Source organism: Haemorhous mexicanus, chromosome 18, assembly GCF_027477595.1.
Source record: "Haemorhous mexicanus isolate bHaeMex1 chromosome 18, bHaeMex1.pri, whole genome shotgun sequence".
Lineage (NCBI taxonomy): Eukaryota > Metazoa > Chordata > Aves > Passeriformes > Fringillidae > Haemorhous > Haemorhous mexicanus.
The window spans coordinates 5,479,304-5,503,007 of NC_082358.1; the positions used below are offsets into that span (position 1 = coordinate 5,479,304).

General features: G+C 45.1%; 1 long non-coding RNA gene across 1 annotated transcript; it reads left to right on the top strand.

Moving 5' to 3' along the window:
- Positions 1-1,343: 1,343 nt before the first annotated feature.
- On the top strand, positions 1,344-19,500 carry LOC132335817 (uncharacterized). The gene is made up of 4 exons (XR_009488740.1): positions 1,344-1,615; positions 6,056-6,185; positions 11,905-12,053; positions 19,320-19,500. It is a non-coding gene; the product is annotated as an uncharacterized LOC132335817 (long non-coding RNA).
- The last annotated feature ends 4,204 nt before the right edge of the window (positions 19,501-23,704 follow it).

Consider the following 23,704-nt stretch of genomic DNA (forward strand, 5'->3'; position numbering starts at 1 on the left):
TCTCCCCTAAATGCTAGCTTTTTGTTCCTGTAACAGCTCTGCTGGGGAAGAGTTGTCAGGTTGAAGGTTTTTCAAGGCTTTTGAAGGTTTTCCTTGGAATATGGGACTTGAGAATTTGTGAGTACAGGCAGCTTTGAGCTGTGGGTCCTGCTCGGGGTTGTGGGTCTATCCCAGTGGCACCATCAGAGCCAGCAGCACTTCCCTCAGAGCTGGGCTTTGCCCTTTGAACACGACAGCATCAATAATCCATAAACTGAGTTTGGGAGCCACCTCCCTGCCCAAGGGATCAGTGTCTCTTGCCTGGTGGGCAGCAATTGCTCTGCTGCTCAGTAACACTGACCTGTGCTGTCCAGGAGCCCTCCTTGTGCACAGGAAAAGCAAAAAGAGTTTCATCTACAGGTGAGACATTTCTGCCATCAAGTTTCACCAGTGGCACCTGATGTTTCCACTCTTGACACTTTCAGCTTTGAGTCCCTTTGATGGATAGTTTGTTCCTGTTGGAATTCAATGGGGTGAATGATCATTTTGGGTGTGACTCCATGATCCATGACCAACACTGGGTGTGTGTCAGGGTGAGGAACACCAGGGGAAATGTTAATGCTGCAGGTTGTTGTGTAAAATCAGAGGGCACCAAACCCTTGGCAAGAGTTTAGAGGAAGTTTTCTTTTAAGTTTAAAGGGTTTTTTTTCCATAAAGAATTTCTTGAGAAGATTAATTTAGCTGCTGGGAGAGCATCTGGATAAAAGTTCACTCTGCAAAATGCTGGGGTACATGGAATTTTTTCCCAGGTTTGCAGACTTTGGGTTGCACACTGTGCAGCACTTCAATAGCAGAGCTGCTCAAATCCCTCAATTCCATGGAGAAATTGAATACATTTTTATAAAATCCTGGTTCTGGTTTTGGCCAGCTAAAACAACTGTGTAAGTTTTGATTAAAAACATGAGAATAAATGTAAATCATATACCAGGCATTCATCTGTTCTTCTAGTTTGAAACGAAGCTGAAGGATCTTTCTGGAATTATCCATCAGGATCTGTGGGCTTGTTAAATTTGGATTGGCACTCAAAGCAAATCTGAAATTGTTCTCTTATGCTTTAATAATTGTATTTAGTTTCCTAATTTGGCTAGTAAGTTTATCTCAGAAGATAATTGAACTTTTAAAAGTATAAGCTGACCAGATGGCAAGAAATACTTCAAAATAAACTTTCTTTCTGAAACTTTGCTCTGTTTTCACTCTCTCTCTCATGAAAACAGCCTGTCTGCACAGCTCCAACCTGCAGAGGTGCACGTTCTTAAATCAAACAACTCCTGAATGAAACCAGGCTATTCCCTCTACAGGGCAGAAGGCAGCAGAACCATGCCAAGAAAAACCAGTGGAGCCACCAGTGCTGCTGGCTCCTTGTGTCAGCTTCTGCAGCAGCCTCCAAGTGATGTCCCAGCTGGTGTGGCTGCTGGGTTTGGGTGTCATGATGGGTGTCCAGCTCTGCCAGCACTGCTGCTCCTGCTTGTGACCTCTCTGAATCCCACTGGGGGCTCTGGCAGCAGGAATCTGCCTCTCCCCTCCCTGCCTGGTGATGCTTTCAGGGCTCAGCAACGAAGGTGGGCTGTGCTTTCAGGTAAATATGGGTCTCGTGGAAATAAGGTTATGTTCTGAGTCATTCTAAAAGAAACAAGAAAAAGAAAAACAAAGAGAAGGAATAAAGGAATCACTTGTGAATTGTTCCAGGGACAGGAGAAACTGTTCTCAAGTAGCTCTTTTCTCTTACTGCAGCTTTTATTGGTGTTACTAAAGGAGCACGAGGGTCTTGTTTGGTTGTGTCAGGAGAACTGGACAACCTGGAGCAGACTTGGGGTTGGTTCTTATGGACTCTCCCAGCAGCAGCAGCAGCATGCCCAGCTCTGGTTGTGGGCTGGGCTGTGTTCTCCATCCCTGGCTGTGTTCTCCATCCCTGGCTGTGTTCTCCCTCCCTGGGTTGTGTTCTCCATCCCTGGCTGTGGCTGGGCTGTGTTCTCCATCCCTGGCTGTGTTCTCCATCCCTGGCTGTGTTCTCCCTCCCTGGGTTGTGTTCTCCAACCCTGGCTGTGGCTGGGCTTTGTTCTCCATCCCTGGCTGTGGCTGGGCCGTGTTCTCCATCCCTGGCTGTGTTCTCCAACCCTGGTTGTGTTCTCCATCCCTGGCTGTGGCTGGGCTGTGTTCCCCATCCCTGGCTGTGTTCCCCACCCCTGGCCGTGTTCCCCACCCCTGCTGTGCTCCCCAGAGCTCCCATCCCTCCTCTGCAGGCAGCCCTGGGCTGGAGCCTGTGCCAGCCCCACCTGCTGGGGATCTCAGGTTCCAGCTGGGGCCCAAACGCTGTTGTGTCAGGTGACAGTCCCAGGGAAGGGAGCACGTTTTCCAGCTTCAGTGAGATTGAACCCAACTGCTCGAGTTCTTGTGAGTGCTCCTGAGTTTTAGGTAAGTGCTGTTCTCCAGTTTCACCCGTGATCTGGAGAAGTTTACGGGTCCATTGCAGACCAATAAATCCAAGATTTCCAAGTCCTTCACTGGCATGTCACAGTCCCTCATTGGGCTGTTTTACTCCCTTCATCACTCACACTTGCCAGACTTTTCCCCAGTTTAGAGAGGACTTCTCTTCATGTTCTTCATATATGAATTTTCAGAGTCTTCTGTCAAAGTAGAAGCAGACACCAAATGTTTTCCCCATGTTTTGGTGTTTATAGTTTACATCTACTTCCCACTGACCTGAACTGGGGTCAGCAAGGGGCAGAGCCCTGACTTTGCCCTGTGCTGTGGTGGGGAAATGCCCCAGCTCCAGTAACCAATCCCACTGCCCTGACAGGAACTCACAGAGTGAGGAAAGACAGATGACTTGTCTGGCTTCAGCTTGTCTTGCCTTCACAAGGGAAAATATTGTCAGAATTCCCTCTGTGTGGTGGCTGGGTGTGACTGGAAGGTGCTGCTGCCACTGCTTGCTGTGCACAGAGGGTCTGCTGCCATTGCTGCTGCTCCTCACTCTGCTCTCCCCTGTATGAAGACAAGGATTTTTTTTTCATGAAGTGTGCTTGGTATCCACCTGTCCAAGCTGTTTTCTGTTTTCTTGTTGCACTCAGCTTGGCAATGTTATCATTTTCCAGGTACATGGGGTGTAATTAATGAGAATGTCATTCCCAGGTTGTTTTCAAAGACTAGATTGAGAGAGTCTGAGAAATTATTTCAGTCAAAGCTTTAGGATTTTTTGAACTGTTTTTTATTAAGAAAACTATGGGGGTGCATCTGGAGGGAAATCACTGTGCTCATGTTTTTAAGGACAGCAAGAGCTGACCTCTCAGTAAAGCTGCTGAACTTGCCACCCATCAGGACAGCTGGGTGCACCAGGCAGGGCTGGCTCTCCCCTGTGTGGTGTGAGGAAAATTGTGTCCCTGTGGTGGTCCCAGGAGGTGGTGGCTGGTTGTGCTGAGGGTCAGATCCTGCCCTGAGGAGCTGAGGGGGAGGAAGGACAGGCTGTGACTTGGCCCAGAGTCCTCTCACTGCCCCTCGGGGCTGGCTGGGCTGGGCAGAGGTGTTGGCTGGGATATCTGTATTTTATTATACCTGTTACTTCTTTCACAAGAGTAGTAAGTCTGCTTTATGGGAGACCCTGAGTGACTCCACGAGGAGCACACAGATTGGTTTTAGCACCTTTGCTCCCCAGGACATTGCTGCCCCAGCAGTGGCTCAGAGTGCCCAGGCCCAGATGATGATGCACGATTGTGCTCATTTAGGGGTCTCCTTGGCCACTTTCCTCCTGAGCAAATATCCATAAAACTCCCTCATATTGCTCTAAACTTTAACTTTCCTATTTGCAAAAGGGAGGTCTGTGTCACAGACATATTTTCTGAAAAATCCTTTTGCCAGGATCTTTTCTCCTGAGAAGCTGGGGAGCTTCATCTTCTCCATGTTTTGCTGCTCTGGAATGTGATTTGGAGAATTGTTTACCCAGCATGTGAATTGTTTTTACTTGATGACCAATGACAGCCAGCTGTGTCGAGGCTGTGAGCAGTCACAAGCTTTTATTACTCATTCCTTTCCTTTCCTTTCTAGTCTTCTGATGTCTCCTTTCTCTCTCTTTAGTATAGTTTTAATATATAATTTTCATCAAAAAATAATAAGTCAGCCTTCTGAAACATGGAGTCAAGATTCTCCTCTCTTCCCTCATCCTGGGACCCCTGTGAACAGCACCTGAAGGACTCTCAGGCAGCAGATGTTTCTCTTTTGCTCCTTTGTGCCCCTGTAGTGCCTCATTTCCCTGCCCTGATCATCCCCCCAGCCCCTAGGGCAGCTCTGCTTTGCAATGATGCTCCCCCTTATGGCTTGGTCAAGGGAATGGTGGATTTTGTTCACAGAGGGGTCACAGTGCTCACTTCTAGACTGCTGCTCTCCTCAGCCTAGGATGAACACGGGGTGCTCTGCCTCCACAGGCTGGACAGGTTTATGTTTCAAATTTGGGTGAGTTTTCTCAAGAGGGTGAATGTTTGAAAACAGTGAAGTGACTGTAGGGAGTTCTCAGGGTTTCAGAGGGTTTTCTGGGCATTGTGAGGGTTTTATTCCCACTAATCTGCAGGTGCTCTGGTGTGGGTTGAGGCTCAGCTCGTGCCTGTCTCTGGTGATGTACAGAGCATCAGCATACAGCTGCCATTGGTGCTGATGGGCTGAAGCCCTCACATCAAGCTGAGGATGTACTCCTGCTAATTGTGTACCAGCCACCCACCGGGACCTCTGGGAGGATGGTGCATCCCAAGAAATGGGCTTCCAGTACCTCAGGATAAATAAATAAGGAGCTAAAGTTAGACTGCAGTTCAGGAGGGCTGGTTCAGTGCCAGCACTATAACCCTGGGAAATCAGGTAACACTGGTGCCAACCTTCATCCTCCTGGTCCTGGCCTAGCCCAGTGCTGCATGGTACCATCTTTGGAGCCATCCATCAGCACTCAGCCTCACCCTGGTGATGTATGGTGCCCATAGATCCTGCTAGCAGGAGTGCACTCTGATGGATTGCGCCCATACATCACGGCCAGAGCTCACCCCAGTGATGTATTAGTGCCCTGAGAATGGATTGCTCACATGCTGGTATTGTTCAGGGACAGAGCCAAGCCAAGGAGTGGATTCAATTTAATTACAGCACAAATGGTAGCCCCGTGCCAGGAGCACTTTGGTGCTGAGGTGCTGCCTGTGGAAAAACGAGTCCCATTGCAGAGCACCAGGAGAAGGGCTGCCACAGTTTAAAGGAATGGTTATTTGTCAGAAAAATATCAAAGGACTCTTCTGAGAACCCTGCAGAAGATGTTATGCAGTGTGCAGGAGGCTCCTGCATGGGCAGTGCTGCAACCAGGGCAGGGCACTGCTCCTGGAGCACCTCCTAGGGTGGCCCAGCATTTTGGAAAACGTGAGAGAAAGTGATTTTCTTTTGGTCACTGAAAATTGCTGGACCCCTCCAGGCAGAGTGAAGTACTCACTGCAAAAACACTGCCTTCCCCACCAAGGAGTGTGGTATTTTCAGGGTCCTCCATCATTGGGAGGAATGAATGAATCTGACTCCATGTTCTCAGAAGGCTAATTTATTGTTTTATGATCTATATTATATTAAAGACTACTAAACTATAGTGAAGAATACAGAAAGAATACTTACAGAAGGCTACAAGATAATAATGAAAAACTTGTGACTCCTTCCAGAGTCCTGACACAGGCTGACCATGATTGGTCATTAAGTTAAAACAATTCCCATGAAACCAATGAAACGATGACCAGCTGGTAAACAATGTCCAAACCACATTCCAAAGCAGCAAAACACAGGAGAAGCAAATCAGATCATTATTGTTTTTATTTTTCTCTGAGGCTTCTCAGCTTCCCAGGAGAAGAAATCCTGGTGAAGGGATTTTTCAGAAAATATGACAGTGACAAAGGAAAATCCAACATTCCTGTAGTCTGTTTTTATTGGTAGGGTGTTTTAATTTGACCAAATTGACCAGAATATGAGAAAATTTGGAGGGATTCTTCTTTTGTTTCTTTGTGCTTTCTTACAGAGGTGCATCAAAAACCTGAAGAGAGAACCCCTGGACCATTAGAAGATATCCTTGACCATCATTTGTGGGGAAATATCAATTGGTAGAGCCCAACAAAGAGCAGCTTTGTAAAGAATCTAGAAATGAGAAAGTAATTCCTGTGAAAATCTTCTTTGGGTGGTTGTCTCTTCCTCTTTGCTTCTCTTTCTCATTTCTCTTTCTGTTGCTTGGTATTGAAACAAAAATGTAGCTCAGCTTTACTCTAAGATCAACTTTGCTTCCAAATAAGGCCCTGCAAGGTTGTCTCATGAGCAGGGATTTATTTTTGACAAGAAATAGACTTCCATTATTTGATTGCCAATGGATGGCATGCCTTAAACTCTGCTTTTTGTAACATCCCCGTTTGCAATGGGAGCTCCTCTGGGAACACACAGATGCTTGAGAATTAAGGTGAAATTTCAGAAGTTATCCCTTTAGGCTATCACATCTATTATGTTCAACTGGGGGCTCAAACTAGGCTATTTTAACTACAGAAGGACATGAAAATGCCTTATTCCTTGGATATAAAATCCTGCTTCCCCTGCTTCAAGAGGGTTTTTAAGGAACCTGGACTTGACCCAGTCTTTTCCAGAAGTTTCTGATCATTGATTACCAGAGATATTTGATTATTCTTTTAGTGAAATGTTGAACCAGGGGTAGCAAGGTGGCAGCAGTACTTGGCTCATGCCATGTTTTATACCTACAAACCCAGGCATTTTCCAAGCTAGGTAGATACAGGTTTGCAGATGAGAAATTTTCAGCACAAACAGAGAAAGGAACTTGTTCAAGGTCATGTGGCAAGCTGGTGGCAGGGCTTGGAAGAGAAGCCTGCTGGTCTGACTCACTCCTCTGACACCCCTGCCATTATTTCACTTCTATTATTATCTTGATGTATCTGCTCTGTAGTTTCAAATCAGATCTGCTCCCACCTTCCTATTGTTCATGGTTTGAAGGCTGTAATTTTTGATGGGCCTATAATGGAGAGGAACATTTGACCATTTTTTTCCCCCTTTTTTTCCCCTCCCCATCTTGATAACTCAGACATGCTGATTATTCTTTGCTTCTGGGCACAGACTGAGGAAGGCTCAGTCTGACAGGAACAGTGGATGCACTGGAGGAAATCTCTTTGTCCAGCACTTCAGGGCTCCCTCTGCTCTTCCATGACTGCCCAGCCACACCACCAAGCAACACAATGCAAATACTTCTCCAGTCAGTGCATTAAATGCAAAAAGAAGCTGTGTGCCTTGGGAGAGCAGCATTTCACACTGCCCTGTGCAGCTCCTGGGCTTGCTGTCTTTGGAGAAGAACTTGCAGTGCTCCTGAGTGTCCCCCTTCAGGGCTGCTCCTGTCCCACCTTGCAGAGAACAAGCTGCTGTCCCCTCCAGGGCATGACCCAGAGCTGTTTGTCTCCTCTGTGCTGCTGCCTCGGCTCCTCCCGTGTCGGGTTCATCCCCACACCACCCCTCCGTGGAGCCTGTGGTTCACAACGATCCTTATCAGCATGTGATAACTGTTGTAAAAGTTTCTATAAATAGAATTTCGTCCTGCCCAAATCTTCTCGCTAGCTCAGCTGTTTTATTTTTAACAGAAAAGCATGTTGATGCTAAGCAGAAATATTTTTTTTTAATCTCTCTATTAAACATAAAAAGATGCTGTGTCTGAGTAAAAAAGAAAGGTGCCCCTTAGATATTTTTAAAGCTTCCAAAAATAGTCTCAAGTCTGTGACAAAGCTTATTGAGCAGGAGTAGCTGTGGACAGCAATTCTTCCATGGGAAGGATCATGTCTCCTCATGCTCCTGGCTGGGAGCTGGAGAAGGGAGACGCTGGAACAAAGACCTCTAAAAGGAATTAACTGAGGGCTGCTCTTTAAAAGGCTTGATAGCAGCACTACCCAAATAGTTTTGCTGGTGATCTCATGTGTGTTTTCCCTTCTGGGCTTGACATCTGCCCTTGAGGTTGAGAACTCCTTTCTGCAGCTGAGTTTTTGCTGGAGGCCCTCTGCTGTGCAGGGATGGGGCAGCAAGGGAAGGCAGGGAGCTCCCTGTTTGGGGTCTTCAGAACAGATAGAGGGTTTTTAACTTTGGAGGAGGAGGATTTTTAACTTTGCCTTGTATGCACAACTGATACTGAGCTTGGAAAATTTAGTGTGATTTAGTTATTGTTTCTGCTGCTGCACCCCTGCACCCCCAGGGTCAGAGCACAACCATATATGCCATGGACTCAGTCTCCAGCACAACAGAGGAGGATGAAAATTGGAGGGGGGAGAAGCAGAAGGGAGTGGGACTCTCCAAGGGGGTATATTTTACAAGGTTTCCAATGCTTTTTCCCACCCCCATAGAGTGGGCTTTTGTCTCCTTACTTGTGGCAAATGCCAAGTCAGTGTTTGTGTGTTCCTGCTCAGGGAGAGGGGAGAGTCTCTTGAGAACTTCTGAAAAATTATAAAAGATAAACTGATTATTACTAACATTGAAAAACAGTCAATTGCTGACTGCTGAATGGCTTATATGGAGAAGAAAAGAGTGTTATAAAACAGAAGGAGATTGCCTATTGTTTGCATTTAGAAAAAAACCATCAGCTTGTTTGAGTCCCAAAGTGCCTCATCAGCTATGCTAAGCCAGCCTGCATTGCTGTGTGAGTCCAGACCTTATCAGAGATGAATTTCTGCCTACCTGAAGGTGGGGTTTTTCAGAGGGATGTAGCCAGTTTTGCTCTCCCATGTGGTAGAGCATGAGGGGTTGATTTCTCTTCCACTTTTTCACGTTTTAGCAGAAAAGGGATTGGGCAATAGATTAAGATTTGAGGCTCAGTTCTTACTTTCCTGTAAATATTCTGCATCCCCTCAAGAAAACTCATTTATTACTTTCAGCCTTTATTCCTCACCTTTAAATTGATAAGAATCCTTCCTTTGTGCCCAACTTATTTTTATGGGGATCTCTTTCACATGAATGCTTTTCCCATCTGTTTGCTCCTCGGCAGTCTGGAGAGCAGTTTATGCTGCAGCAATCCTGCTAACTATCATTAAAATAAAACTTCCAGAGGCAGACCTAACCTGCCTGAAATGCTGATGCTTTAGCTAGAATTTGAATGTGAAACTCACCAGGGTTTGGTGGCAGTCCTCTGCCCAGAGCTGTCAGCAAGCACCACTGGCTGTCAGGATGAATGATGGATTAACAAACGTGTAATGATTTAGTCCCTCTCCAGGAACAAGCAATCCTGCCAGAGTGACATGCATCCCAGAAATGCAGAGGAGAGGGATGTGTGGCACTGTCTCACTCAATAACACAGGAGCTGGCAAGTGGAGAAAGCAATGTTCTTCACCCATTACAGTGTGAATATATATATGAACCCCAGAAAATGCAGATCAGAGACAAGACATTCTGATTTAATTTCTTGTTGTTTTTTTACTCTAAAGATAAGATTTGACAGCAGAACATAAAACTTCCAAGCTGAAAGGCTTCATGCTCTGTTTTTCCTTTTCCTTTTCCTTCCCTTCCCTTCTTTCCCTTTCTTTTCCTTTTTTCCCTTTCTTTTCCTTTTTTCCCTTTTCCCCCTTTCTTTTCATTTTTTCCCTTTCCCCCTTTTTTCCTTTTTCCCCTTTCTTTTCCTTTTTTCCCCTTTCTTTTTCTTTTCCTTTTTTCCCTTTCTTTTCCTTTTTTCCCTTTCTTTTCATTTTTTCCCTTTATTCCCTTTCTTTTCCTTTTTTCCCTTTATTCCCTTTCTTTTCCTTTTCCTTTTTTTTTTTTTGTTGTCCAGATGATGTTAGTGAGGGACCAGCTGGGTTCCCTGGACTCCACAAGGTACTTTTGTTTATGGATGAAGCCATGCAGATGGGGATCAAAGGTTGTGCAGAGCTGCTGTAGAGCTCACTGGGGCTGAGAGAGGTCGGGCACCAGAGATTAATTTCTTGGCTGCTCAGAGCCAAGGTTTAACAGCAGCCTGAGAAAGGACAGTGATTGAGTTTACTGCCAGCAGAACCTATAGTTCAGGTCAAGTAAAGGGAAGGAGCTCAGGGGCTCTGTGTTTTGGTTGCAGGAGGAAGTCTAATGGCTTAACAATATGTGGCCTCAGCAAGACATATGGCAGTGAGTGCCTCGACTGAGCTGGGGCAGGGGAGAGAGAGGGGCTGCCCCCCTGGAACATCCCCTCTAACACAGCCCCGGGGCTGGGCAGGGCTCCTGCTCACAGCCAGGCAAAGCAAACACACAAAGGAAGCCTTGTTAATTCTGGAGATGAGGAGGGGAAAAAAAAGGGAAAATAACCCTGTGTTCTCTAAATAGGGAAAACAGAGTTTTTGAGGTGCAACTACTTAGCAAATTTCAACAAAGCAAATTTCATCAAATTGCCCAGGATCAGGGCTAGGTGACTCATTTTGTCTATATCAAGAACTGATTTTGAAGCTGAAATTAAACTATACTCTGACTTCAACTCCTCTTTTTCGTGCTATTATTCCACTATTCCACTGCACTGCATTTTCTAATTTTCAGGTTTGAATTCATTGTTTTTTGTTTAGCTTTCTTATTTTCTTTTTTTTTTTTTCGTGGTTCCCTCCTCCATTGTATCTCACTGCACTGTGAATTTCCTCTCCTTCTTGGAGAATTATTCTTTATTTTTTGGGGGGTGTTTTAAGAGCATGAATTAGAAAAGTCTGGCCAGGAGAATCTGCTTTGAGCACTTGAATAAGGTTGCATGTTATAAATCACATGTTAAGGTAGAGAATGCTGTAAGTAATTTCAGCTCTTGTCATTTTGGGGGAGGCAGTGAGCAGGATGGACTTAGTGCAGGTGGGAGCTGCCACCTTGGAGCTGTGGACCTCAGACCAAAATCTGCAGTAGGAAATTTGTCTTTCATTAGCAATTTGCCCTGGAATTGCAGAGAAAAAGGAAAATCATGATGATACCACAGGCAGGCCATGATCATGACAGCTGGATTGCAGTGAGGATACACCTCAGCTGCACAGAAAACAACAGCTTGGCCCCACCTCTTTCTATGGTTCTGAGTCAAGTGTTCCTTTAATTTCCTATTAAAACACTTTTCTAACTGATCCTGCCTTAAATTCTCTTTAAGAGGCTCCTGGGACCTGAGAAGTTTTGCCTTTTTTCACCACAATGAGCTTTTTTCTCAGGAAGGGACAAAACCAGCACCCACTGTGAACTGAGTGACCTGGGTTTGGGGAGGGGGCACAGGTGGGACTCCTCTCCCAAAGTGCTCCCATGCTGTCTCCATCCATTAAACTTGATACAAGAGCTACTGGCTCAACCCTGCAGTTCTCCTGTCAGAATTATTTTACTCTTTTTAAGACTGAACACTTGTTGGGTCACAAAGAATCACCTGATCACGTGCTGATTAAGATTTTCACCAGAGGTTTGGACCTCTACACCAAATCATTTGCAGTGATTTCTTGTCTCAGGTGTTGCTGTGCTGAATTCATGGTGATGTCCAGATCTCTCAAGACAGTCTTTTGGAAAGTTTCTGCTTTTGCCACCATGCAAAGTTAGGGGGGGAAAAGCTGAGTTTTCAAAAGTTTTGTCCTGTTCAAATTAACAGCACACAAGAAGGAGCTTGGGTGCTTCTTTGGAAGTGATTAATATAATATCAAGTTTTGCCTTTCAGAGAAAAGGATTTTGAAGGGGACTTGTGAATTAAAGTTTGATCCAGTCTCTAGGCTGTTCTGTGCCTGCTGCAGGCCTCATTCCTGCTCCTCTGGAGCATCCTGGGCTCTCAAGGGCAGGACAGCAGGGTCAATGGGGCCAGCTCTGTGCAGGCCCTGATTTTGGAGGTTTTTGACATATGCCATCTTTAATATTTGTTTTTCTGCTTCCCTCTGCCCCTAGTACCCATGTGTTTGAGGTTGTCTCTAGCAGAGATGTCAGCAAGCTTTGTCCTCAGAACTGTGGGAAACACCCAAGCTCACAAGGACTGAGGGAAAACTGCCAGAAGCAGACACAGAACTTCTCTGGCTTCGCTGGCTTTGAAATCTGTGGTGAGTTCCTCTTCCTTGGATTTCTCATTTCTGTTAATTTTGTTTAGGCATTACCAAATCATTTATGTTCTTTGCTCTGTATTTTCTTTTCCTGCTTTTGGTTTTTTGGGTTTTTTTCCTATGGGGGAAAAGTGCTCAGTGGAAATGAAACAACCTGCACTCCAGAAGCTGACAGTCCCTGACCTAACCCATTCAAAGACAACCACAGCCCCTTCCCCTTAGCTGCTGTTTAAACACTGCATCACCTTCAGGAAAATGCAGATGTGATGGTGTTTAGAAAGCAATATCAAATGAGAAAGGGAATTCAGTATATCCATAATTTTCCCAGCATGATTGGAGAGAACAGCTCTGCTTTGGCAGAGCAGAGCCCTGGTGTGAACAGACTTGAATTACTGAGAGATGGAAATAAGCAAGTTTTTGAGTTTGTGGCTCTACTGCCACTTCACCAGCCTTTCAGTCCCACCTCTCTTCTATTTGATCTGAACCATGTAGTACAGGGGATCAAAGCAGGAAATAGGTAGAAATGATGCTTTTCAGAAGCCATGGCTTGCTCTCATTGCCCTGCATTCTCCCTCCATCCCAGCTTCATGAGCAGGACTCAAAAGTTTTGGATTTAGCCTCTCTGTGGAAGTTTTTGGCCAGATGAGCAGATGCATGAAGGTGCTTTCCTGCACATTCTCTAACTGCTCCAAGAGCTGTGGCCATCAAGCAGAAATCCAGTCGGAAAACTCTGCAGCTCGTGGACAACTTTTCTTGCCAACCATGCATTACAAAGGGCTAATTGTAAAAGTGGTGCACCTGCTGGCTCCCTTGGTGGCTGGAGCCAACAGGAAGGAAAAAAAAAAAAGTAATTTATTAATGATGGAGTCACAAATAGTAATGAAAACAATAGGAGCATCTGAAGGAAGCGCTGCCGGGGGCAGAGGTGCAGGTGCTCTGTGCCCTGAACAGGCTTGTCTGCATTTTTATAAAGCTACTTTACAGCCCTTATCAATTTCCTACTGCTTTCTGTGTACCCCCTGCCCCTTTGCAAATGTTTTGCCTGCACCACAGGCTCAGCATTTCTTGTTGTAGGTGATAAAATAGCTGTCACCCTGTGGAGGGAGGAAAGAGGCAAAAGAAACAATGATGTTAGGTCCAAAGAAACAAAGCAGAGGAGCACATTTCCCAGCAAACAAACGAGGGGCTAATGGAGCTGCTGAGTCGGGAGAGAGATGATGGGAACTTAGCTGAGGAATGCTCTAAGATTTGGGGTAACAAATGCTGCAGGGCAAGAGAGACTCCTTCCTTAGACTGAGGGGCTTTTGGATCTTGAAGGTGATGGGCACACGCCTCAGCCACCACTGCCCACAGGACTTTTGGATCTCATTCATTTCACTGAAAATCTCACCACTTAACTGCATCACTTGGGCAATCTCAAGTGAATCCTAATTTCTTTTCAAGTAGGCAGAGCAGTTACTGATAATTTGGGGAAGCCTCTTGTACCTGTGAGTACTTCAGTGCTCACCTTGCCTCTCAAAATGCTGTGGCTCTTGGAACACTGGCATGATACAACTGATGCACGTAAATGAAGGTAAAATCTTTGAGAAAAGAGCGTGGTGAGCTAAAGAACCAACTTTGCAGCCAGCTTTCACCATGGTGCACAGCAGAGTGCAGTGCCCCTGAAAGGTGCCAGCTGATGACCAGCTGCAGAAGGACCAAAAACTTCATTTAAATCTTGCCATGCCTAGGAACAGACAACACTCTGTGTGTAACCTCAGGGTAATCCATCACACTTCAGCCTGCTCCTGCCACAGGGCTCTAACACAGACCCTGCTGAGTGCTCCTTGGCAGAACCTCTGGGCTACCTCTGCCAACCCCACAGCTTCATTCAGCTCACACTGATGGGAAGCTGCCCTGAGTGGAAAATTCTTGCACTGTCATGCTGATCCTACAGGGCATTTACCACGGCTTAGGTGGGAGCTGGAAACTTTTTAGACTGTGGGAATTTGTCTGTGTGTCTGAGCCCATAAACAGCTGATGTCTGTGTGTATAAAAATTAGAATTTTTAAATATGTTGTAGGTGTAGCTGTCTCAGCTGAAAGGAGTCAGAGGTCAGCCTGGGTTTGTACCAAACCTGTGTGTGTCCCACATTCCTGCTGTGACAGGATTTATTGAGGCTGTGAGCACGCTGAAGCCATCACAAAGTAGCTGCAACCACCTCACCAATGAACCTCAGAGGTCAACTCCTCCTAACTTTTCACTGTCTATTCTGCATTCAGGGGAGAAATCCTATATGCCTGCTTCCCACCTCACCCTTCCAAAACTCCAAACCCTCACACAAATGCCAGCAATTCATAAGAGTGATTTAAGCACATAGTTTTTTGCCTGAAGGACAAAGCTTTATGTTTTGAAGTTTCCTTTTTCTTAGGAACTAGGAATCTTTTCTGTAAAAATAGCTGAAATTTATATGAATGAGCATTAATTCAGGTGTGTATATTAACAACCATGCCTAATCCTGTGAAATCAGTGCTAATTACTCTGGTGATATGAAGGGGCACCTGCATGGCATGGCAGTGTTAACACAGCCAGCATGGCTTGTACTTTATCCAAGAGAGAAGGTGAATGCAAAGCTCATATGAATCACTGTGAATCTCTAATAACTTACAGTCACTGTTTGCTGTCTGTAAAATTGACCTCTTGTCTCCCCCAGCCCTGGGATTGGGTGCACAGTGGAGGATTTTAACTTCTCCATTGAACAATGTCCATGCAAGGCTGTCCATCCAAACCCCTGCTGCTTTCTGAAGAGTATTATTAATAAACTCCTCCATAGCAGAAACAGGACCTTTTTAGAGCTCAGCCAAGGTATTTTCCCTGTTAAGCAGCTGGGCTGTTAGGCTGTGGACAAATGCAGTGATGAATGATGGGTCAAGGATGGAGCAGGCTGATTTCTCTCCAAGCTTGACCTTGTCTCTGCTCTGACACCTGAAATGACAGATGCATTAAGAAGTTATTTATGCAGGGGAGCTGCAGAGCATCTCACCCTTTGCAAGGCAGCCCCTACTTCTATAAGGATGTCAGGGTAGAGCTGCCTGAGCCATCCCCTCTGTGGCTGCTGCCACAAGCAGCTGCTGTGCAGGAAAGCAGCAGTCCTGTCAGGGATACCCTGTGAACTGCAAGGCAGAAACAGGAGCAGGGGCCACGGGTTTGCTCCCAGGCCAATAATCTGCACATCTGCAGATCCCCAGCCCTGGAACAGCATTAACTAACTGTGAAAATGCACCTGAGGTTTCTGGGTTGTTGAAGGCCCAATGTTCTGGATAAAATGCAGCACTGAGGATTAAACTTGTGCTGTTCAGCTGCTTCTGGCCTCAGTGCACTTGGGAGAATTTCTGTTTTGTGCTCTTGGGATTCTTTGTGACTTGTTGCACTGTAGCCAACTGCACTCCTATAGCTGAAATCAAGGGAACAGCTTTGCCTTTTCCTTCATATTGTGAGACACTTGGGTGGAGGGGTAGCCAAGCTGCATCCCATGAGCAGACACATTTCCTTTTTGGGAAAGCAATTATTGCTGGGAGGTGAAAGATCTCAGCCTAAATGTACAGAAAAATGCATGTATTACATGCATAACCAACCCATTCTCTGCATAACCTTTTGCTGCAAGTATAAAAGCTGTCTGTACTTTTAAAATTATATTTTATTTAGAAAAAAACAACTTTGTCTCTACACAAGTCTGCTGGGCATGTGGTATTTTCCTGCTAGGAGCTATGGTATGGATTAATTTGTGGAGCAAAGTTCAGGAAAGGTGTTGTGTGGTGTCATTCTGCATCCTTTGGAGTACTGGTAGAGCTTGGAGGAGGGAGCACCACAGGGAACCCAAAGAGCTGTCCCTGAGAAACTTGGTAGTTCTGTTTGACCTCAACAGAATTGATTACCAGCTCTCTCCCTCCTTTCTTTTACATATCCCTTCCTCCCTCAAAACCCCTTTGGAACAACACCAACAGAACTTTTCGGATAGATCCCTTTTGTGGCATTTATTGGAAGTGCAGTTTTTAATCTGAGGTACAGGAAATTCCAGCCTAGGTTAGCACTACACCACTTCACACTGTAGCTGTGACTCCTTTTGCCTTCCAGGAGGTTTGGAGCAGGTTGCAAACAGCCATAGTTCAAACCTGAATTACCCAGCTAGGGACTCTCCTCTTTCTCCTGGTCCAGTACAGGGTGCTGAGAACCAGCAGCATCAGCATTTCTTGATTTAACCTGAGGTGGTGAGGGCACTCCTGCAGCTCAGCAAGGGAAAAGGGAGATGTCCTCTTTCTGTTTTGCTGCTGTTGAAAGGTTGGATCTTTCCAGTTTGGGGTGTTTGGGGGAATGTAGGTGCACAGCAGACCTGGGCCACACTCAGCAAAGCAGGAGTCAGGGCAGGGAGGGGCTGAAGGCAGGTTTTCCACAATGGCCTGTTTAATACATTACAAGCAACCTCTCTTCCATCATAAGTCCTGGTTTAAAACTACTGCCCTGGGGCACAAAAATCAACTCCTAACAACTTCCAGTGGGACCACTATTCCATCAGTGTTCCCATCAAATGTTGACTCCATGATTAATATTCACCCTCTTTCTTCGTTAATCATCAGTCTTCATTCATTGCTCTGCACCTCCCTGCTGACAGGGGTGCTGTGTGCAGAGCAGCTGGTGGGGAAAACACAGAGAGCTGAACTGCTGCACACCAGCTACAGAGGGAAAAAGCCACCTCAGTGCAGTGTGTCAGCTCAAAATGAGTCCTAAAGATACAATTTTCCCCCTTGTCTTAGAAGAGGGGGTTAAATTCTCTTTTTGTGAGATGGCACCTTACTACAACCCCTAAGTGCCACTGTATTGTTTTGCCTTGAGTATCACAGCACCCAGTAATTTAGAGCAGGAATGAAAGTCACACAGAAAAAACTGTCAGAATTTGGCTCATCAAATTCAATCTGAACCTGACCCTAAAACAGAGTTTTGCAATTAACGCCTGCGCTGTACATTTAAAATTTAAAGCCCGCTCCCAGTTTTGCCCCAGACTTCCTGGATGACATTGCACATGAGGCTGGACCTCCTCCTCACTGACCAGGGAGTAATTACTGTTTTCTTCCTTGTTCTGTCCCTCTGGGGTAGTTGGAGCTGTCCACCCTGCAGAGAGAGGACTTCCTGACCATTGTATAAACATCTGAGCTCAGTAAAACCAGCACTAGAGATGCACTCATAAAATAGATGTTGCATGTTAATCTGCTTTCTCAGAAGCATTATGGCACTTTGTGTGCTTGTTCTCCACTCTGGTAACTTCATCCAGAGATCTGGAGGCTGCATTACCCAAACTTAGCTTCCCCTTGGTATGCTTTGGAGGGTGCTTATATTGGTTAGGTGTAAAAGGTGAATAAGCTGCATTACAACTGTGATCATGGTAATAAAAGCAATCAAGAAGCATCAATAAAAGAAATACTTGCTTTATAAAATCTAGAGCTTGGTTTGGTCTTCTCAGACACATCAGTAATTCTGTAGAAGTCCACATTTAGGACAATGAATTTGGACATTAAATCAACCAAGTCAAAATTCACAGGATGGTCCTGCTGGTAAGAGGAAGATTTTTGTGTTGTGCCTTTTATTCCCTGTGAGGTGATGGTCCATGTGTGGGCAGCTCCTCAGAGAAGGTTTGCAGGATGCACAACTGAGGCCATCACACATCAGCAAATCTAATGCAACTTTTCAGGGGGAAAAGGAAAAAAATCCACACCAGTGGCTGTTGGTTCCTTGTAGACAATGATATTCCTTGATGTAGGGTTTGCACTTGTTTGCTTGATTTTAGCTGAATTTTTAAAGACAAGTCTTTATCACTACAGATGTAAGTCATGAGAAAGAAAAACTTGCAGGATGTAAATTACAACTTTTGCAGTACAGATAAAGAAATGATTGAGCATGGTAGGGATCTGGCATCATTTGTGAAAGTCTGACAGGCAAGAAAGCAAAAAAGGTCACTGTAGGGATGGCAAAATGACCAAGTGTTGCAGTGCCTGCTTCAGTCAAATTGAAACAAACTTTGCTGCAGAAATAATTGAAAAAGACAGATCCTAACAAGTTTTGAATTTAAAACATTTAAAATTAGAATTCTTTTTGAGTTGCAATAAAAATGTCCTTGTTTTTATAAGTCAGAATTGTGAAGGACATCCATTAAAAATTTCCCCCTGCTCTTCTAGGGAGAATCCTGTAAAACATCAGAATTCACTACTGTAAGCACTTAAAAGCTTTCTTTCCTCATGTTCCCAATATTTCCCCCTACTACTGATATAATATGGTGCAGATAGTGCTTCATTTTTCTCCCTCCCTTTATTTTCCAATTTGTTTTTTCACCAATATCTTTTCAAAACTTCCTCTGCATTTTGAAACCTCATTTGCCATTAAGAGAAATGAAGCATTAAAAAAACATTGAAAAATTTGGATATGATTCTGTGTGAGGGAAAAAAAAAAGCAATAGCCAGGATGCTGTTACAGGCTTCAATTCATGGCATCTGATGAAGTGAGAGAAAAGATATGAACCACATTCAGCATTCATAAAAAGGATTTATAATTGGTGGCAGATACTTTACATTATTAATTGAAGGCATTGCACAGGGAGAATTTTAAGTTTGGATGTTTTGCTTATGAAAAGAGGGGAGCTGTGTCTTTTAGAGTTTTATTCTTCCTTGTTAAAAAATTCCAGTTTAAATGTCAGTATCAGAAGTTGTTTTGTGAATGAAAAGCCTTTGCTTTTCTCTCAGTTTTGTGTGGCAATAGTTACTTTTTGCAATCCAAAACAATATATCTGATATCAGAGAGAGAGTGGGTTTTATTTACTGGTTCAGGAGATGTAGAGCAAGGATGTTGCTGTTGTTGTAATAACATGCACAGACTGATTCCATGCCAGCTCAGTACCTAATTTATATCCTCCTTTCTTCCTGAATTAGTGTGAACAACTGCAGCAGCCTGCTTGGAATGTGCCAGGGGCTCCAAGGATGTATTCTCATTTTTACACAAACTTGTACCTGTGTCTTGGGAGTGTTTTCCAAAATGTGCATTGCAAAGGGGGTGGAGATTTAATAACTCCAGTGCTGACCAGCAAACATCTAATGTTTATGGAAGAGATAAGCAAAGCTTATCCCTTTGTTTTAGGAGGAGAGGAAAATCTCCAGGCAAGTTGGACAATCCAGCAGCAGCATCTTCGTTACCAAGTGAGTGTTACTTTTCATTCCTTAAATGTTTCTTTTCTCTTATTTACAGACCAGCATTTGGCAACTTCCTGGGCATGAGCTTCTGAATCTGGGTCCAGCTTGGTTCTGGGAAGATGCTTTGTCCCAGATGTCATCAACCCACTGTAGTATCCCAACAAAACCCTCTTTCTTCCCCTCGGTTTTCCCCACTTGAAAAACCCTCAGTGCTCCATCTCTGCCTTGCACAGTGATTAAGAAATAAATTAAAAAATATTTGAAAATGTTGATACACACCCATTTGAGTGATAATGCACCTTTTGAACCAGGGGAACAGTGTAGTGATATTTTAAATGGCTTAACCTCTGTGTCTTTTAGTGATATTGTCTTTTAGAGATACTTTTGCATCCAAGAATATAACTCCACTTACTTGTGTGAGGGATCCAATAATACATAAAACAGCACATTATCTCTTTAATTACTACAATGGTAGACCACACTTAATATTATTTTTTGGATAGGAAATAATAGTGGGAGCCTGGAGGGAAATTTCCTTTGATTGCCCTCCTCCATCACCCCGAAGATTGCTCACTGCACATTAATAGTGTGAGCAGGAAAGGTCTCCAAAGTACACTTGGCTGGCTCCTCAATAAAGCAGCAGCTGCTAAAATAGAACAAACATCAGCCAGTGCTGGCTGTGCCATGGGAAGAGTTACCTTGGCTGGAGAGGGTGGTGAAACTGAGATACACAAGGGGCTGGGCCCTTGAGACTGCCCTGGTTGGGCCAGCTTGTAAGAGCTGAAATGAGGGATGTGGGACTCCAGGCAGCTCTCCAAAATGCAGTTTTTTGTATCCAAGAGTTGCAGCAGTCCAGGGCTGTGAGTGACAGAGCTGTGCCCACAGCTGTCAGCTCCAGCTGCAGGCAGGCCTGGAGACCCTTTGGTTTTGGTCACAATGCATTACATGCTTTTCTTTGCTGAGCATCTTAATACAGTAGAACCAATCTATACCTTAACTATTATCTCTAGCCTATCATAACTACTATAATCACCATATTGATGTTACTATTCTCCAATCACTAAAAGTCAGTACATTACAGTTTAAGCTAGAAGTTGTTTTTCATTTTTCTTGCAGTGGAAAATTCTGAGACCTTTTTTCAACTTGCCACATTTGCTGACTCGTTTGCCTGTGCTATCTTTCTGCTTGGTAAAACCATCTTCTTGTTTGAGGTGGGTTTATCCTTTGCTCTAAGTCATAAAACCCCCTTCTAACTCACATCCCCTTTGTCCTTCTTGTTTATCCAGTAAGACTGGCTCAGCAATTCTTTTCTTCTCTATCAAAACTTGCTCCCATCTCTATTCCTTCTTCAGATTCTACATTCAAAAATCTTTCTGTTAAGCACACATATCTGTGAGACTTTCTTGTCAAACTTTCATCCTTCCCAACACCTGCTCACTCATCCTTTCTTGGAAGAGGAGAAGTGGAAGCATCAGAATCCATTTGCTGCCATGGATGTTGGCAGGGCTGCTCTGCTCACAGGGTTTGTGATCTCCAGCACCCTGGGTGTTCCCAAGGATGTAAGGCACTGGCTACAGGGCTGCTGGGAAGGAAACCTGTTCAAGTGAATAGAGATGATAAGGGAGTTAGTGAGGATTTTTGGTGGGTGTTTATTTTTTAAGCACCGGGCTGTTCCCTGCTAGCCTCCTTAAGGAGGAAAACAAAATTACCCTGTAGATGCCTTGCCATCACCAAGAGCTGTGAATACAGAAAACAAAACATCGATGCTCATCAGCAAGGGCAGGACCTTTATGTCAGTGCTCATTTGTGGAATCCTCCCTGGGGCTGTGAACATCCCCATTGTGCTCCTGCAGGAAGGGCTGCTGCCCGAGGTGGCTGGGAAACCTGGATTAGTGTAAATAGAGCCAGCCCGTTCCTTCCTCCTTGCCAATCACACATTTTCAGAAAACCCCAAGGAGATTTAAGCATCCTCACAGCAGAGGTGGCCAGGCTGGCACCTGGTGCACTTCAGGGTGCTCCTTTCCTCCCAGTGAGGCAGCAGGAAGAGAGGTGTTCTCACCAGGCAGATGTGCCTCACAGCTGTGCCCCCTGGGGAAGAACAGGGGAGGTTCTGAAGCCAAAGGGCAAAATCATTTTTACACAAACTTGGACCTGTGTCTTGGGAGTGTTTTCCAAAATGTGCATTGCAAAGGGAGTGAAAATTTAATCACTCCAATGGTGACCAGCAAACATCTAGTGTTTATGTAAGAGATAAGCAAGGCTTATCCCATTGTTTTAGGAGGAGAGAAAAATCTCCAGGCAAGTTGGACAATCCAGCAGCAGCAGCTTCGTTACCAAGTGAGTGTTACTTTTCATTCCTTAAATGATTCTTTTCTCTTCTTTACAGAGCAGCATTGGGTCACCCCTGCAGCTGCAGGGCCTGGGCAGTTCATGTCCCCAAGCAGAGCAGGGACCTTTGTGCAGCTGCTTGGTGGCACTGCCTCTCCAGAGGGGTGACACAGCCCTCAGCAAATCCCACACAACCCACAGCAAGCACAGCACCTCACAGCCACTGTGGCCAGCTTGTGGTTCCCCCAACCCTCTGTGGACACCTATTTTATTTTCCTGCTAAGCTGCTTTAACCCAGGTTGCTGGGGGATTGTGGAGCTCTTGCATTTATCAGCATTAAATAGAAGCAATAAGCTCTTGGCTGTGCCTTGAAGAGCTTTGCTTTCCTGGGTAGTAAATCTGCAGTAACTCTCTCTTACAGTTTTATTGAGGGTTATCAAGTGTTTATTCAAAAGGCATTTCCGTGCATTCAATGTTTTCCTAATTGGGCAGTGAGGGGTAATGCTCTCTCTGGACAGACTATTGCTGCTGTGGTAAAATCTGCTCTCTTTAGTCAATAGACTCCACACTGCTGATCTGCTGAGTGGAGAGAGGAAGTGGGGCTGTATTGGTGTGAAATAGAGTTTGGTCTACGTCACTGACAGAATCAGCTGTCCCAGAACACCTCGGACATGTTCTGTGCTGTCTCCAAAAGCCCTGTGTAGAAACCAATCTTCTCCTTTCAAGGATGCTAAGGTTGCATCTGCCCAAGGTGCAAGGAGCCACACTGGTGTCCTTCTTTGTGGGGTGGCTGAATTTCAGCCCAGCTGTCCCCAAATAGCAAGTGTTACACAGGTGCCCATTGTTCAAGATGGCCCTGCTGGTTGCAAGGAGTGTTTAAAGATGATCTTCATAGTCTGGACTCCAAACAGAAACTGTTAAATAACAGGATGGTTTAGAATGAAATCCCTTTCCAGGGATATCTGGAAACCTGGAATGAACACAGGGAAGAAGTGTGTGCAGTAGGTGGGGTGTTATTGGAGTCTGAGCTTGGTTTATTTGAGGAAAAAAAAGTTAATTTTGCCTTTTTTCTGCCTCTTAGCTAGTGGCTGTTGGGGCGAAGAAATCATAAATGAGGTGGCCAAGTAAAGAGAATTTAAAAGGAGTCTCACAAACTTGCCATAGAACAGCAGGCTATTTCAGACATAGTAAAAGCAGGCTCACATTTGGATGAGATCTGACTTATGCCACATCTCTGCTGGGCTCTTGTGTCTCTCCTGGCATCAGAGCCTTCTTCCTGCACAGGATGAGCTCCTACTCCTTCCTCAGAGGGAGGCAAAGGAGGAGGAGGAGGGGTGGTTCAGCCAAGCTGATCCAATGTGCACCTGGACAGCTGGTACTTCTCGCAGTGCCTTTATTTTAAAGCCATCCATCATGCTCAGGGGATCACATCCAGGCCCTGAATTGCAGAACTGGCACCTTGGGAAGTGTTCAGCTGTGAAAACTGTCTTGGCAGGACAGCATTGCCATATGAAAAGAAATGCTTTGCCTTTCTTATTTTTAAAAGGCAAGGTAAATGGAAGAGGCTGAACCCACTCACCAGCACTTTCAGGGGATGTATTTCTCCCCTGTGCCCTGTGTTGGATGGATTTGGGGGAGTCTGACCCAGGTGAGTGGGTTTGGCACAGAGGAGAATGGGCTGAGTGTTGCATCTGCAAACCCTCAGGTCTTTAGATTTTGCCTGAAGTGTGGTGTTGAGCTCCAGTCTCCCAGAGATGTGTGTGACTCCACAGCAGGACAGAGCAGTGAGCAGTGCAGGCTCTCAGGAAGAGCTGCAAACCTCAGGGCTGGGGTTTTGCTTAGGATGGGATGCTAGAGTGCTCTTAGAGGAGAAGTTTGTGTGGTGTGACACTGGACACAATGGGTCTAACTCCTAAGTGTAGGGGGATAGAATATAAGGAAATAAAGATAGTGTAGAAAGTAATCTCACCCCTAAGGAGTTGCAGCTGGGCCAATTAGCAAAGATTGGGAGCAGGCCTGACTTTAACTGGCCACAGCTGTAAGCAATGAGAAGAAGAGAGGTATAAAAGAGTGGGGTGGGTGGGTGAGAAGGGAACTGGAGTCATTTGGCTG